The sequence below is a fragment of the Nicotiana sylvestris genome, chromosome 11 (genome assembly GCF_000393655.2).
Source record: "Nicotiana sylvestris chromosome 11, ASM39365v2, whole genome shotgun sequence".
Taxonomy (NCBI): Eukaryota; Viridiplantae; Streptophyta; class Magnoliopsida; order Solanales; family Solanaceae; genus Nicotiana; species Nicotiana sylvestris.
The window spans coordinates 78,564,440-78,582,517 of NC_091067.1; positions in this window are offsets into that span (position 1 = coordinate 78,564,440).

Here is an 18,078-nt window from a genome sequence, read left to right on the forward strand (position 1 = left end):
ATTTTTCGATCTGGCGTTGCTTGATTTTGAGAGTTTTTTTGGGAAGAATAATGAGATATTAGGGGTGAGGGGAGTGAGGAGATGGTCTGGTAAGATTTTGGGTTGATTTAGAGGTGGTTTATGGCGGCGCCGGTGGAGAGCATTCAGGGGCGGCTAGGGTATAGGTTAGGGATGGGGACGAAAGTGAAGGGGGGTCTCTAGGGTTTGACAGGGTTCGGACAGTTTTATAGGGAAAGGGAGATCAGTTCCCAGCCGTTAGATCTAAAGTGATCAATGACTGGGATCAAAAGGGGGTAACACGACATCATTTTTTGGAGCTGGGGCTGGACCGGGTTCCCTGGGTTTTGGGCTTGGGTTAGGGACGGATATGGCATGGCATTTGGCCCAAATTCAAAACAAATTAAACCCTTTTTCCCAAATTCTTTTCTCCTTTTTTTTCTTTTTCATTCTTTTCTTTTTCTCTTTTTTTTTAATTGATTAAAACCTAAATTAAATCCTAAATTAATCTAATTTGTAAAAATTAAACTAATTATCTAATTATAATATTTATAACAATTAGTTGATCCTAAATTAAAAGAGAAATATTACTAATCTAAAATTAAGCTAAAAATGAGCTAATTTTTGTGATTTTAATAAAGCAATTAATTAACTAATTAATCCTAAAAATATAAAAAATAAAATCTAAATACAATGCCTGGTGTTTTTGACATTTTTGGGGCATTTTCATGATTTTTTTATAAAAATTAGACGTGCATAAAAATACAAACAATTAATAAAATCCTACAAAAATCCTATAAAATGGCAAATAATTGGAAAAAAAATCTATTTCTTTGATTTTATAGAAGTATTTTGAATAGGGCAAAAATCACATGCTCACAGTGATACATAAACTCAGCTCTAGTCCAAAACCCTCTTCGCGATCGCGAGACCAGGATTGCGATTGCGAGACCAGGATCGTGAACGTGATGCCCTACCAGTACTGACTATCGCAAACGCAACCTGCCTTCACGAACATGAAGGCCATAACTCCTAGGCCCAGCTTCTCTTACGCGAATGTGATCAGGACAGCGCGAACACGGAGCACCATTGCCCAAACCTTCACGAACGTGACTGGCCAATTGCGAATGCAATGAACAAAATACCTCCAACTCAAATCCGTGTTCGCAAATGCGTGCATTCCTTCGTGTTCACGAAGAACAACACAAGAAACCACCAAATCATTGCACCAACACCAACAAATCATCCAAACTTGGTCCGAAACTACCTCGAAACCCACATGAGGCTGCCGAGACCCCACCCAATCATGCCAACCAGTCCCAATACCTTATCCTAATACGACATGAGTCTCGCACTTATGAAATCCGTCCACCCCGCAAAAGTGACCAAAGTTTAGCAAATACGAAGCTGCCCAACCCCTACCTAACATTGCAAATGCGATCTAGCACTCGCATTTGCAAACAGGCTCTCACAAATGCGAGGTTCACAACTCTACTAAATCCAAATCCTAGCAAATCAATCTGGAACTCGTCCGACACATACTTGAGCCCATCGAGCTCTAATCCTAATATTCACACAAGTATAATAACATCATATGAACTCATTCATAAGCTCAAATTATCAAAATAACATCAAAAATCAAATATCAAACACCAAAACTCAAAGAACTTCAAAGTTCATACTTCAAAATTTCAACTTTCACATCAAGTGATGAAACATCCTCGGGTCACCCGAGACCCCAACCAAATATGCGTACAAGTCCAAAATCATCACATGAACCTAATAGAATAGTCAAAACACCGATTTGAGGTTATTTACCAAAAATATTGAATGTGGTCAACTCTAGCAATTTTCAAGTTCAAAATTAAGTTTTCTTCAAAAATTCACATTTTGACTTTTTGGATATTAACACGGACTACACACGTAAGTTATAACTATTCTGCCGGTCGTTTTGAGCACTAGCTTACCTTTCCGTGTTTCGAGATTTCCTAGCTCTATTTGATGTTTCTTGATTTGCTTACGTGGTCCGTATCGTTTTTCGAAAAGTTTTTACGTAAAATTTTGAAGAAAATGAAATTTTTTGACTTAAAGGAGATTTAGAGTTGACCACGGTCAATAATTTTAGTAAATCGACTCTGATCGGTAGTTTAACCATTCCCGAAGGTTCGTATGATATTTTTAGACTTGTATGTATGCCTGGTTGGGGTCTTGGGTGACTCAAGTACATTTAGGCACATTATGTAAAAATAAATTGGAAAATTTGGTTTAAACTTGAAAATCTTGAGTTTTTGATAATCAATTCTTATTGGTTGATGTTATTTTGGTGATTTGAGTGAGCGAGCAAGTTTGTAGGATGTTATTACACTTGTGTGCATGTTGTTTTTGGAGCCCGAGAGGCTCGGACGATTTGTGGAAAAGAAGTTATAGTTGGTGTAGCATCTGGTTCAACTAGGCTGCAGGTATCACAATTGCGAAGACCTACTCGCAAATGCGAGCTTCGCTTTTGTGGAGTCAGGCTCGCATTTGCGAAACTTGAGCTGGGGTTGATGACCTCGCAAATGCTAAGTCTGGATTGTATTTGCGAGAGGAGGGATTTCCATTTTTGCGATATATTTGTCTCTTTTGCGATTTTGGGGGGAAGGGGGTTCAGAATAGGAGGCTTCACAAAGGTGAAGCTAGGACCGCATTCGCGATAGGAGGGACTTCGCAAATGCGAGATTTTTGGTTGCAAATGCAACATTAATGGGCTAGACAGTTGTTCGCTTTTGCAGATAGTTGTTCGCTATTGCGAGCATCGCAATTGCGAACTCTACATCTGCAGCTGGGTAAAAAGGGGAAAATTGGAATTTAGCTCATTTTACACTATTTCTCAACCTTAAACACTCTAGAGACGAATTTTAAAGAACTTGTTCTTCCCAAATTCATTGGTAAGCATATTTACTTAGTTTTTAATCAATTTCAATTACTTTTTCATGAATTTTAACATCAAATATATGAATATCAAAGTAAAAATTAGAGGTTTGGGTAAAATTTGGGAATTTTGTAAAATAGAGATTTAGACCTCAAATTGAGATTGGATTTCCAAACAAATCACATAACCAGGCTCAGGGGTGAATGGGTGATCGAGTTTTGGAGAGAACCTCAGATTTTGATCAAGCAGACCCGGAGTTGACTTTTGTTGACTTTTGGAATTTTGCCAAGATTGAACCTTTATTTATTGGGGATATTTCCTTTAGCATTATTTGACTTCATTAGATAATATATGACTAAGTTTTGAGCGTTTTGAGAATTATTTATATGGAAGACGGTATTGGATTGTGAAAATTATTTCCGAATGAGGTAAGTATCTTGTCTAATTTTGTTGAGAAATTTTCCTACTAATTGATATTATTTGCTACATGTGGGGGTGATGCATATACGAGGTGACGAGCGTATATGCATGTGCCAAGGTTTTCATGCACGGAAGGGGGAAGCATATGCCTTTTTGTGCCTTTGTTGAACTTGATGGTCCCTTAATCTATACTTTATTTAACTCTATGATTAATAAACTCAATTATATGCATCAGGAATCATGTTAGAACACATGATATCTTAAAAAGGATTTAATGTATCATTTTCTAGATTCGTTTGCATACTTAACTTGATATCGGGAATATATTTCTATACCTGATATTGTCATGTTAACTCAGCTTATTTTATTCGTATTAAGAGATAATGATTGGGGTCTTAGGACTATGTTTGACACGGCGTGTGATATACAAAGGTACTATCATTTCTCGTATTCCTCTTTCTGCTTAACATCTGCACATATACAAATAATAAGTAGGTATTTCTTAACTTAAAACTTCGCCACTACTTTACCGAAGTTAGTAAAGCTACTTACCGAGTACATGGTTCAATTGTACTCATGCTACACTTTTGCACCTTGTATGCAGATCATGGAGCCGCATAGCTGTGGAAGATAAAGCCTTGCACTGAAGATGTTCCAGCATTCGAGAGTCAAGCTACCTCTTGTTTATGGTAGTTTAGGACTTAAACTCTGTTTATGAAATTTCAAATAGGTTTTGTACTTATTCTTCATTTCGGTTTGTAAATCCAAATATAGTGGCTCATGACTTGTACTACAAGTCTTTATGGGGTATAGAATTCAGTCATTTAATTTCTTGATATTAATCATTTATCATTTGAGTTACCTTGTTCTATGTTTGGCTTACCTAGTATTAGGGTTAGGTGCCATCACGACTAGGCAGATTTTGAGTTGTAACACAAGTCTTAAATCATCAAATAATGCTATGAAAGGTCTCAAATCATAAAAATCGGAGCTTGTGCTTGTGATGACCCAAAAGATCATCACTTATTTTAAAAGTAAATTCTACATTTCGAGGCCTTAAAAACCTCTTTTAATATCATCTCAATTTGTGTGCGCAGTCCGGGCGCGTAACCGGAAAGCCATTATGTGAAAATTTGTGAAAAATAATAGATTTTGACTATAAAATAAATTAATTTGACTTCGGTCAATATTTTGGGTAAACGGACCTAGACCCGTGATTTGACGGTCTCGGAGGGTCTGTAAGAAAATATGGGACTTGTACGTATGCTAGGAATCAAATTTCGAGGTCCCAAGCCCGAGAAATGAATTTTTAAAGAAAATTATTTTCTGAAATTATTTATGAAATTTGTGAAATGAATTGTGATTAAGACTTGATGGTATCGGGCCTGTATTTTGGTTTCGGCACCCGGTACAGGTCTTATATGTGATTTAAGATAAGTCTGTGAAATTTGGTAAGAAATGAACTTGAAATGACGTGAATCGGATCATTTTTGAAAAAATTGGAAATTTGAAGTTCTTAGGAAAATTTCATAATTTTGATGCTAAATTCATAGTTGTTGATGTTATTTTAGTGATTTGAATGCACGACCGAGTCCGTATGATGTTTTTAGGTTGGTGTGCATGTTTGGTTTGGAGCTCTGAGGGCTCGGGTGAGTTTTGGATAGGCCATGGGGTGAATTTTGGACTTAAGGAATTGCAGGCTTCAGCTATTTCTGTGCAGGCCTGCAGGCTTCGCATTTGCGAAGCCTGGCTCGCAAATGTGATATCGCAAATGCGAGGGCTTTGTCGCAATTGCGAAAGCAGCCCAGGCCAGCTCCTCCTCGCAAATGCGAGATTCCCTTCGCAAATGCGATCCCTTGTTCGCATTTCCCATCTCTCAAATGCGAGAACTCCCTTCACAAATGCAAACCTAGTAAAGGTCGGGGTTTGCAATTGCGAACCCTATTCACAATTCCCATATCTGCAACCTGCAATTTTTAAACTTAGCTGAAAACCATTTTTCACTTTTTTCAAAACATAAACTCCCTAGGACGATTTTTCAAGAACAACTCTTCTTCCAAATCGATTGTAAGTCAATTTCAACTCGTTTCCTTCAATCATTAACATCGTTTAACATGATTTCAACTCAAAATCCATGATTTTCATGGGAAAAATTGGGTGTTTTGGGTAGAACCTAGGTTTTTCAAAAATTGGGGATTTGGACCTCGATTTGAGGTCCGATTTTACAATAAATTATATATTTGGATTCGTGGGGGAATGGGTAATCGGATTTTGGTTAGAACCTCGGGTTTTGACCATGTGGGCCCGGGGCAATATTTGACTTTTTGGGGTAAGAATTTTGGGAAACTCATTTTCATGCATTGGAGTTGATTCATTTAGCGTTTATTGATGTAATTAAGTAACTTGTGGATCGATACGAACGAATTGGTGGTGGAATCAAGGGGTAAAGCGATAATTGAGACGTGAATTATGTTCGTGGCATCGAGGTAAGTGTTTGGTCTAATCTTAGCTTGAGGGATTAGGAGTCAAGTCCTATTTGCTATGTGGTAATTGTCGAGTACGACATATAGGCATGGTGACGAGTATCTATATGTTGGTGTCAAGCATGCCCATAAGTCTTATATTGTGATTATTATGGTTTCGTTATATTATTCATGCTTTGATGATGATTTCTGTTGTTGGGCAAAGTTTGTGGAAGTAATTATGACATTTGAACATTGAGGAGCGTTGGCTCAAGTTGTACAATGAAATGTGAAAGTATAAGTGGAAATTGAACCTTTTAGAGCATTGGCTCAAAGTTGTGAAGTGAGTTGTGAAGTAAAAGTGAAAAAGAGAATAGAATCATTATATTATCTCCCTTGCCGGAAATTTATTGTTTTTGATATTATCTCCCTAGTCGGGATGTTGATGCTTCTTTTGATGTTATTCCCCTGCCGGTACTTGATTGTTGAACTATTGTTACCTTGCCGGGATTCTTATTGTAATTTCATTTATTCTCTGCCCTATTATTTTTTATTGTTGTTTGGGTGAGGAAGAGTGTTAAAGCACAAAAGGTGATGCCATGTATTGTTTTGGTGAGAGAGTGTTAAAGCACGAAGGGTGATGCCGGGTATGAATTGTAAGGAAATAGTGTAAGAACGAAGGGTGATGTCGTGCCGCAAGATGTACCATTCCATGCCGATTATATTGATTATATGGTGAGGATGAGAGTAAAAGCACGAAGGGTGATGTTGTGCACATTTTCATTACTTAATTGCTTTGGTGAGGACGAGGGTAAAAGCATGAAGGGTGATGTCGTGCACTTATTGATTTCTGGTTCTTTATTGATATCCGAGATATGTTGTTTCTTTCGATTACCTGTTGTCTTTCTATTCTGAATTGATATATCTCCCCCGCAGCATGTTACCCCTCCCATATTTGACTGTTTATTTCTGTTCTACTTTTTCGCTGTATATAGTTTAATTGCACAGGTTGTTTGGTAGTCTGGTCCTAGCCTCGTCACTACTTCGCCGAGGTTAGGCTAGGAACTTACCAGCACATGGGATTGGTTGTGCTGATACTATACTCTGCACTATGTGCAGACCCCGAGCAGCTTTTGGATCGTAGAATGGGTGGCTACCTTCAGTCCACACGGAGATCCAAGGTAGACCTGCAAGCATCCGCAGGCCCTGGCGTCTTCCTCTATCCCTTATTCCCTATTTTATTTCTTAATTCAGAAACAGTGTATCGTTTATTTTTCGAACTTTGTATGTAGTAAATCTTAGATCGTTTGTGGTACTGTGATACCAGCTTTGGGTAGTTAAGGCTTAAACGGTTGTATTAGATACATGTTCAGATATTTTATTGCTTTTCTTCCGCTTATTTTAAATTTCTGTTGTTTACACATTATTGCTTTATAATTGTTAAAGAGTATAAAAAGGGTAAAAAGGTTATTCGTTCAATAATTGGCTTGCCTAGCTCACATTAGTAGGCGCCATCACGACTCCCGAGGGTGGGAAATTCGAGTCGTGACAGTGCTCAAAACGACCTATTAGATCATTACATCAACAATTGCGCAAGTGATAAATCCATTTTATTTATATTATATTTCAGGTGAAATTTCTTAAAACTATCTAGCAAAGTCTGCAAGATCATCTCAACAAGTATATCCTTATCAATGTTAGCCCCAAGGACCTTTAGTTCATTCAAAAGACGCATCAGCTTCGGAAATGGTCCCCAAAAGATGAACTTTCAACGATTTTTGTGTTCATAAGAGCTTTCATGACAGTTTTGTTTAGCCGCACGATTTTGATCTCCAAACATTTCTGTGAGATTTTTCAGAATATCATAAGCAGAATCCATGAAATGATGCTGATATTGCAGAATATTCGATATAGATCCTAGAATATAACATAGCGCCATCTCATCAACCTTAACATATTTCTGGCAAGTTTTCTGTTCATCACTTTAGCACCTTCGCTCGTTTTTTCAGGAACACACCCCCTTCACGTAAAAATTTGTACTTTTCAACAATTAGAATGATATCCAAGTTTCATTTTTAGTCAACATAATTTGAACCCTCAAATTTTTTTTGAGTAAAAATGACACTTAACAGAGTGAACCGAGTCATAGTTAATTTGAGAGACAATAATATAAATAGATCAAATTAGTCAAGCAACATTGAAAATTAAGGTTCGAAGACACTACATACATCTAATTCATGCACCTTGAATAATAAATTTCAATGAAAAAAGAGCTATTCATGCAATATACATATGTAATGACAGATTATCACTCAATAAATTTAAAATGAGCTAACTCAAATAGAGAGTATACTGTTAATTTAAGTCAAGTGAATATCAAAATTAAGAAATTAGTTCCATTGAACCAACATGCGTACTCAGATGGAGCGCTAATATAAGTAATCAACAACTAATAATAAAACCATAGTAATTACCTATAATAAATTTATCCGATATGAAAAAAATATTAATCATGGAGACCATAAGGAGTAATCCTTACCACCATTCGATTAAAACCTATTAAGAATTTTATAAAACAAATTCTAGAAAATAGAAAAACGCCCAAAATATCATCTAAATAATTCTGAAATGCCAAACATCAATGTTAGTCACAGTTTAGCCATGAGTATGGATCACCGGGCCATTTCTGATAGACCCGCTAAATTTTAGGTCGACAGAAATTCGTCAACCTTTTGACCTCCGGAACCATGACCAAATTCAGTAAAAATCGGGTTTCTGTGTTTCCTATGGTTTGATTTTTTTTCAGATTATTCCGATCAATTATCAACAAGTAAAAACTGAAAGTACATTATTTCAAGAATAAGAATAATTTTCAGCACACATTATTCATCAAATGGAAGCATAATTTTTCAAAAAATCTGTAAATATGTTATTCAAAAACGCACATAAAAGAACCTAGTTATCTAGTTATCCAAGCATCTTTTTTTGGTCTGTTCAATATATGCAAAATATACTAGTACAAAAAGTCGAAATTAAACCATTCATATAATCAAGATAAATTATACTTAACCGAGTGCAACAACCACGGCAATTGTCCAAGTCCATTATTAGATTGTGAACATAAACTTATGACTTATAAGAACCAATGATTTAACCTTCCATATATGAGCTAAAACTCTATACACTAAACCATCTACTATATAAGCGAAGGATACGCAAACGAATATATAATCTATTTAAAATAAAATTTTATTAAATTATATAAAAATAAATAAATAATTATTCCATAAAGAATACTATAACAAATGTGTATTTATAGTATATCCTAACAAAGACAACTTCAAGACGTAAAGTCATAAGTCCGAATTGTCTCTGCTTCAAATGAAAATGTATTGTGGCAGCTTTGGTTCTACTACTGTTACTATAGGAACTTTACATGATGCTATAACTAGAAAATTACAAGACAATTGATGCATTAATGCGTTCCTTCATTTCTATTGAATCTAGATACGATGATCAAGTGAATATGGCTCTTATTTGAATGATTATTTTCTGTGTATGACCAAGTAAAGATAAAATCATGTGTTTTTACATGCCATTCTACTTGCACCATTGTTGGAGACTGCAGTATATACGAGTAACATGATGGTGGACAGTATGGAGTATGGCTAAGAAGGGAAAATATCAGAAAGTTTATTTATTTATTTTTTGTGAAAGAGCAATTTTGGAACGATTAGATCAAATTTCAATAATCACCAACAATAGCGTTTGTAGTCCAACGGTTAGGATAATTGCCTTCCAAGCAATAGACCCGGGTTCACTCCGGCAGACGCATGTCTGTTATCTTTTTTCAGAAATTGCATTCTTTTTTCTGCCTGCATGTTAAAAGAAAACTTTTCATTGGTACTAAAAGTTTCAATGTGCAATATTCACAAGTTTAGTATGCTTAAACTTTTTCCAGTTGAGTGCATGGACAAGTGAGCTTGCTTATTATCAGTGGCGGATACAGGATTTTGAGTTCATGGGTGCTTCACTTTTTTTGACGTAAAATTACTACTAATACATCGTATAAGTATGCAACTATTTAAATATGGAGAAAAAAAAATTAATGAGAAAACTATAGTACCTATATGAACGACGCCCCAAATATGTGATGAGTAATACAATTTACGGTTCTGGAGGGATTCTTTGGTTTTTAAAAGCTCATATTCTTTTCTTTCTTTGCTATGGTGAATTAGATAAAGTAACAAAAGAAAGTTAAAAAAAAAGGTAAAACAAAGTTAGAACCAAAAGAATAAAAGTAGTAGTATTTGATAAACAAAAGTCGCCAGAGAAAACTTAAAGAGCAAAATAGAGACCTGATAATTGGAGCAAAAGAAAGTTAGTGCTTGATAAATGGAGGAAAAAGTCTAGCTAGGAGTGTGAGATTCGATCTCTCGACCATAGGCTTTTATAGCCCTTCAACACTCATCATAACCAAAGCACCCACCAAGTCTTTTGTTATCTGGGTGCTTGCTATTTTATTATATCCCTTTTATTAAATTCTCTATATAATTATACGTGTTCGGGGTCGAGGTTAATGGGTGCTCGAGCACCCAATTTTTATATGTAGATCCGCCCCTGCTTATTATATGTCATGGTAGGTTTAAGACAACAAATTCCAACAATAAAAATACAGAGGCGGCTCAATAGCATCGGAAACCTAAAGCAAAACCTTAATAAGAGGAAGGCCTTATATATATATATATATAAACATGATTTTATAAAGTATAAAAAACCGAATGAATTAAACGTTGCAAACTTTGTTTGTTGCATTACTTGTGTATTTGATTGTATCACAATTGAAATGAGAGAACCCAAAATATATTTAATGTATGAGAGTAAAAGTAAATAATAAGTTGGATTATTAGATATAGTTAAGTGATTAACTAATAAATAGAGAAAAGGAATCTAGCAAAAAGCCAAAATAAGATTGGTAAGAAAATTAATAGTTAGGTTATACTAATTAGTGAGAAGAAGAAATTAAGTTATTCAATATTAATATGAAAATAAAATAAAAAAAATTTAAATAATTATAAAAATTATTTATTATATATTAGATAGTAATTTTGGGGCCCTTAAATTCTTGGGGCCTAAAGCACTTGTTTTACACTTGCTTTAGGGTCTGACAGGTACTAATAAAATATATCTTTTTTTAAAATAAAGTAACAAGAAAGTAATGCACGTAAAATGGATCATAAAGAATAGTAAGTTGAGGTATTTTTCTTTCTAAAATCTTCAACACGCTTAAAGCTTATTCCAACTAATGAGACTGGATATAGAATTTATGAAAAAGGGAACAATTTTTGAATTTTTTACTCTAAAACAAGTACTACGGCTATAAATCGTAAAAGGAAACTAAAGTAAAATTGTTTTACTATTCTTCCGTTTTAATTTATATGACACACTTTCCGTATTAAATCCTATTTAAAAGAACGATATATTTTTTAATAAAAAATAATTTAATTTTAAATTTTTTATTTTACTCAATTTAATGAGAAACTTTTATTGTCATATAAAATTCTTTACCCAGTAAAGCTTTTACTCTTTTAGAGTTTTTTGGACCATAAACGGAGGGAGTAACCCGTTTGGTCATTAAAAAGTTTTACTTTTTTAAAAATCATTGTTTGACCATAAAATTTTTAATTTTCACTTGAAGATGAATTTTGAAATTTTTTGAAAATTTAAAAAACTCTGAAAAGCTTTATTTTTTTCAAAATTTTCACTCAAATTACTCACAAAAATTTAAAAACAACCCAAAATAATATTCATGTCCAAACACAGCTCTAATTTTCAAATGCTATTTTAACTTGAATTTTTTTTTTACTTTTTTCGGAATTTTACAATTGTTATGTCCAAACGTCCACTTATAAATATGAAGAGAGTGTCACCTAACATTTTGTTTGGATGGTTGTTACCTGTTGTACTGTATCGTATTGTTACTTTAAATACGATATTTATTTTGGTTGTTACTTAAATTTTATTGTAATGTATCGTTAAATTCGTCGTTACGTAACGATGAAATGTGTCACTTTATGTAACGACCAATTTAGTGTGGTTGCGTCGTTATCTTGTCTTTTTCTCTCATCTCACCCTTTATTATTTATTCAAAATAATTTTATTTTTACTCAGATTACTCATAAAAATTCAAAAACAACCCAAAATAATATTCATGTCCAAACACAGCTCTAATTTTCAAATGCTATTTTAACTTGAATTTTTTTTTTTTTACTTTTTTCGGAATTTTACAATTGTTATGTCCAAACGTCCACTTATAAATATGAAGAGAGTGTCACCTAACAGTTTGTTTGGATGGTTGTTACCTGTTGTACTGTATCGTATTGTTACTTTAAATACGATATTTATTTTGGTTGTTACTTAAATTTTATTGTAATGTATCGTTAAATTCGTCGTTACGTAACGATGAAATGTGTCACTTTATGTAACGACCAATTTAGTATGGTTGCGTCGTTATCTTGTCTTTTTCTCTCATCTCACCCTTTATTATTTATTCAAAATAATTTTATTTTATCATTTACCCTACCTTTTTATATAATAAATTTACCACGTATCATAATTTTTTTTAATAATATTGTAAGTTTATTCTTCATATTACTGGTGGGTGATATCATGAAACAACAGATACAATCTATCCAAATATTGTATTCATCAAACGATATAGTACAATATAATACAATACATTATGAAACGATGTGTAACAACCATCCAAACAAACTGTAAATTGAGGAGTTCGGAACCCAATTGTGGTTCTTTTGGACTCAAAATACAGAAATAGGTGGAAAAAAACTTGGTGACCAAAGTATATAAAACGCAGTTAGAAACCGCGCTTTACCTTAACGTCTATTTGGGACGTTAAGGTAAAGCGCCTTTCAAAACCACATTTTATATAAAACGCAGTTTCAAACCACGCTTTACTTGAAGCTGATAAGACGTTTAGGTAAAACGTGGTTTGATAAAGCACTTTATATAAAACGCTTTAGTAATCCACGTTTTACCTATTCAAATACCCGTCCTCTTCCCTTCCCCCACGCCCAAACCAGAAAGCAACCCCCTATTTTTAAAATAGTTCCAGCGGTCCCCCTTTCCCCCATTAACGATCCAAAAACCTCGAGTGGACCCCACCCGTCCCACAAAAAGTAAAGAGTGTTGGTCCCACATCCTAGCTAAGGCCTTCTCTCGTTGTGGATTGCTCGTTTCGGACTCAAATCTTCAATTTTTCAACTTTCCAAAAACATAAATCGAGGTATTCCGATTTAGTGTTTATCGAAACTCGTATAAAAATTGCATATTAGTTGTTTTACATGTGTTCTATGTTGTGTTGTTTGTTTTTTGCGATTAAACTGGTATGTTATTTTTATTCGGACTTAGGTTTTATTGTGCTAAATAAATATGTAAAAATTGAGAAATCATTATTATTTGTTAAAAAAATATAAATAAGTTTTTTTTACTGTTGTATATGTATTTCGTGAATGTTTTGTGATAAAATATATTTGTTGTTTTTATCTGGTTTATATTATTTATTTGTTTAAATACTAGTAATATAGTGCCTTTTAGGGTAGTAAAATGTATTGCCTTTTAACGTAATAAAATGTAGTGCCTTTTAGCGTAGTATCCCTATAGTTTAAGTATCTCTTATACTCAAAAATATGTCAAAATAATTGATAGATCAAATACAAACTCTGTCTAATTATAGTCAATGATCATAAGATAATAACATGAGAAAAGAACAACATTTTTCGGATATTTTGGTGCTACTGGGCCGCAAATATCGAGCATGGAACCCATATGTGAATATTTAATAATTAAATATTATATAATTATAAAAATTAATTATTTAATTTACAAACAAACATATAAAATAATAAAACTAACACATACAAGAATTAAGGATATCTTGGTGCTACTGGGCCTCAAATATCGAGCCTGAAACCCATATGTGAATATTTAATAATTATCCGTCCACTTTTACTTGTCCAAAGAGTGGCTTCTCTTGGCGCACGTTAAGCAAGGTCTGCTAACTTGCGCTAGTAGGGATGGCGAGACAGAGGAATAAGAACTCCATAGCTAAAGTAACGAGTGCAGACGAGGAAGATAAGGTAGAAGATGAAGATACAAGGTTAGTTACACCAGAAACGGGGATTCCCCAGGCTTTAGACTCGGTGCAACTATTCCATTGGATGAAAGGCATGGGTAGTGCACCAACTTTTCTGCATGGACAAGAGAAGAAGGAATCGAAGGAGCTGGTGGCAATTCAAGCATAGACAGCTCTGATAACAAAGACTCCTGCAGATCCAGCACTAAATGAGACGGACATGGCGACGACAACAAGTAAATTGACCTTCTCGTCTGGCATAGGGACTTCAAAACCAACTCTAGCTGATGTGGTTCAAGGTAATCGATTTATACAGCAGGTTTGAAATTGAACTATTACCCCCTATTGTTAAGGATGGAAGGAAAATTGTTAGATTGAACCATATAGAAGTGGAAGAGCAGAATAGGAGATGGAGGACTAGCTTAATTGGCTATGTTATAGGTGATCTCGTCAATTCAAAGAGATTTTGAAATTTGTGTATGGAGTTTGGTAGTTTGTTTCAACTCCACAGGTAATACTTCATGATGAAAGATACTTTATTTTAGAGATTTGGTTCTTCAAAATGGACCATGCACTTTCAATAATAGACCAATGATTTTGAAAAAAAGGGAATCGAATTTCCAAATATGTAAGGAATCCACAAAATATGTCCCAGTGTGAGTCAACTTCCCTGGACTACCTATATAGTACTGGACAATGGAGAACTTGGGGAGAATTGCAAGCTCGATTGGGAACCCAATTTGTACTGATAAACTAACAGCATAAGAGGCTAGAATATCCTATGCTCGTATGTTGATTGAGATGGATGTGTCCCAAGCATTACCTGAGACAGTGCTGATAGAAACTGCTAAAGAAAAAATAAGGGAGCAAAAATTGAGCTATGACTGGCATCCTTCCTTCTGTCAAGGCTGTCTCACAATAGGTCATGATACAGGGAAATGTAAAGGCCAAACAGAAATGACGAAGTACCCAGGACCTAATGCCAAAGGACAGATAGGTGGACAGAAAAAATGGGGAAAAAGAGTAACCACTAAATGGATTGCTAAGCCAAAGACAATTGGGGAAGCACATACTTAAGAGGTTAGAGTTGAGGCCAGCAAAGAAGAACCAATTGCACCGCTAGTCATCAGTACAGAAATAGAGCAGAAGGACAATGATTTTCATATAGCTAAGTCAAAAGAAAACAGGTGCAAAGTTCCAAGGAGAAAAGCTCAATGAGAAAGGGTATGACTGATGAGACTATTGAAGCTATACTGCATAAAAACAAATTCAATGCCCTGAGAATTCAGTAAAGGGAGGATGCTAGCTTGGCATCAAAATATGGAACAGTACCTTTGGTTCACCCCCCATAATTATTAGTTCATGGAATATTAGAGGGCTTAATAAGCCCTATAAGTAGAAAGAACTCAAGGCTTTTCTGCTTAAGAATAAAATTACAGTATTAGGGTGCCTTGAGACCAAAGTGAAAAAATGGAATGAAAAAAGAGTTAGAAGGAAGATTGAGACTGAATGGGAAGTATTCTCAAACTATTCATATGCTCCCAATGGGAGAATATGGATACTGTATAAGGCTCAACAAGTAGATATTAGTATAATTCAAGCTAGAACTCAATTGGTGCACTGTGAAATCAAGGACAAAAATTCAACTTTTAAGTGTTGGATTACTTTTGTATATGGTTATAATACTCTTATAGAGAGATAGGAAATATGGAGTCAACTTAGACAGATAAATAACACTATGGTGGAGGCCTGGTTAATCCTAGGAGACTTCAATACTATGTTATTTGTTAATGACAGAATTAATGGTAATCCAGTTCACCAGAGTGAAGTGGTTGATTTTCAAACTTGTGTTGAGGATACTGGTTTGGGATTGTTGAATAGAAAAGTATGTTTGTGGTCTTGGTGCAACAAAAGAGATGTTACTGATAGAATATATAGTAATATTGATTGGGCATTGGGAAACTCTTACTGGCAAAACGAATGAATAGAGTTTATAATTCAGTAGACAAAAAGGTTGAAATGCTTAAAGATCAGCTACAGGAAATTCAAAAGAGGATAGATAATGATCTATTCAACAATACTTTGATTTTGGAGGAGAAAGAATTACTGATGCAAGTAGAAAAGTGGCAAGGTATACAAGAGAATGTCTACAGGCAAAAGCCTAGGGCAGTGTGGATTGCAGCAGGAGACTCAAACACAAAGTTTTTTCATGGACATTTGAAGGCAAGGCAAGCCAGAAATAGAATCTCTACTATTTGTAATGAGCTTGGACAAAAACTAACTAATCCTTTATTAGTTGAGCAAGAGTTCACATCTTTCTTTGAAGGTCTTCTAGGAACAAGGGCTTCTTAATTGCCCTTCCTTGATGTAAACATAGCTAGGAATGGTCCTTGCTTGAATAGAGAGCAGCAGCTGAACATGATCAAGAGTGTATCTGATACTGAGATCCTACAAGGACTTAAGGAATTACCAAGTAACAAAGCACCAGGCATTGATGGATTTCCAGAAGAATTCTTCAAGAAATATTGGAATATAGTTGGAGAAAAGGTGATAAAGGCAGTCACGGAGTTCTTTGAATTAGGAAAGCTATTGAAGAGTGTATGCAGTGCAACTATTACATTAGTACCAAAAGTGGCTAGTCCTTCTTTTGTCAAAGAATTCTGACCTATAGCATGTTGTACCCCTATCTATAAACTCATTTCCAGAATTCTCACTTCAAGACTAAAAATAGTGGTAGACTTCATTGTTGGACCAGCTCAGTCAGCATTCATAGAAGGAAGAAGTATTCTAGATAATGTTATCATTGCTCATGAACTGGTGAAAGGGTATAGAAAAAAAGGGATTTCACCTAGATGTATTATCAAAGTGGATATAAGAAAGGCCTATGATTCTGTTGAATGGTCATTCTTACAAATGGTACTGTTGGAGTATGAGATACCTACTAAGATGGTGCAGTGGATTATGGAATGTGTAACTAATGCAAACTATTCTATACGGATCAATGGTGGCCTCACAAAAAGATTTCAAGCAAATAAGGGATTGAGACAAGGAGATCCTATGTCCCCATATTTACTTGTCCTAGTGATGGAGTATTTGAGCAGAACTTTGAAGACTCAAGGACATTCCTGATTTCAATTTTCATTCAAGATGTGCCAAAATAAATCTCACCCATATCTGTTTTGCAGATGATCTGATCATGTGTTGCAGGGCTAACAGGATCTCTATCCAACTTCTACTAGACAAGTTCAACCATTTCTCAAAGGTGACAAGACTCATGGCTAATTTAGATTAAAGCTCTATCTATATAGCTGGAGTTACTCAGGGGTTCAAAGAAATGATATGCTCTGACTATCAATTTAAGCTGGAATCCTTGCCATTCAAGTATTTGGGAGTCCCTTTATCCTCAAGGAAGCTATCTATTCAGCAATGTATGCCATTAGTGGAGAAGATTACAAATAGAATAAAATGCTGGACATCAAAACTCCTATCATACAATGGCAGACTACAATTGATAAGAAGTGTTTTATTTAAAATGCAGACCTACTAGGGGCATGTGTTTTTGATACCTAAGAAGATTATACAACTAGTAAACTCTGTCGGTAGAACTTTTCTGTGAACTGGAAGTTATAGCCCGTCAAAGAGAGCTTTGATTTCCTGGGACAAAATATGCATGCATGTATCAGCTGGAGGTTTAAATGTTATAAATTTTGAATGGTGGAACAAAATAGTACTATGTAAGCTAATATGGGAAGTACATTCAAAAAAGAAGGATGCTCTCTGGATCAAATGGATACACTCAATATATATAAAGAAGAAGGATTTTAATATTATGCAGACTCCTACCCACGCTTGCTGGCTGGTAAGGAAGGTACTTGTTGTTAGAGACTGGTACATAAATATTGAATCCTTTGCAAATATTAACATGTTTTGCAGAAAGGGACAGTTCAGTATACAGAAGATGTACACTCTATCAAGATCTCAGTATCCAAAGGTTGGGTGAAAAGCTTTACTACTGGGTACTTGTATTCCTAGACATAATTTTATACTATGGCTAGCTCTAAATCACAGACTTACTACTATGGATAGACTAGTAGCATGGGACATACAGGTTGATCTTGGATGTGTTTTATGTAAGA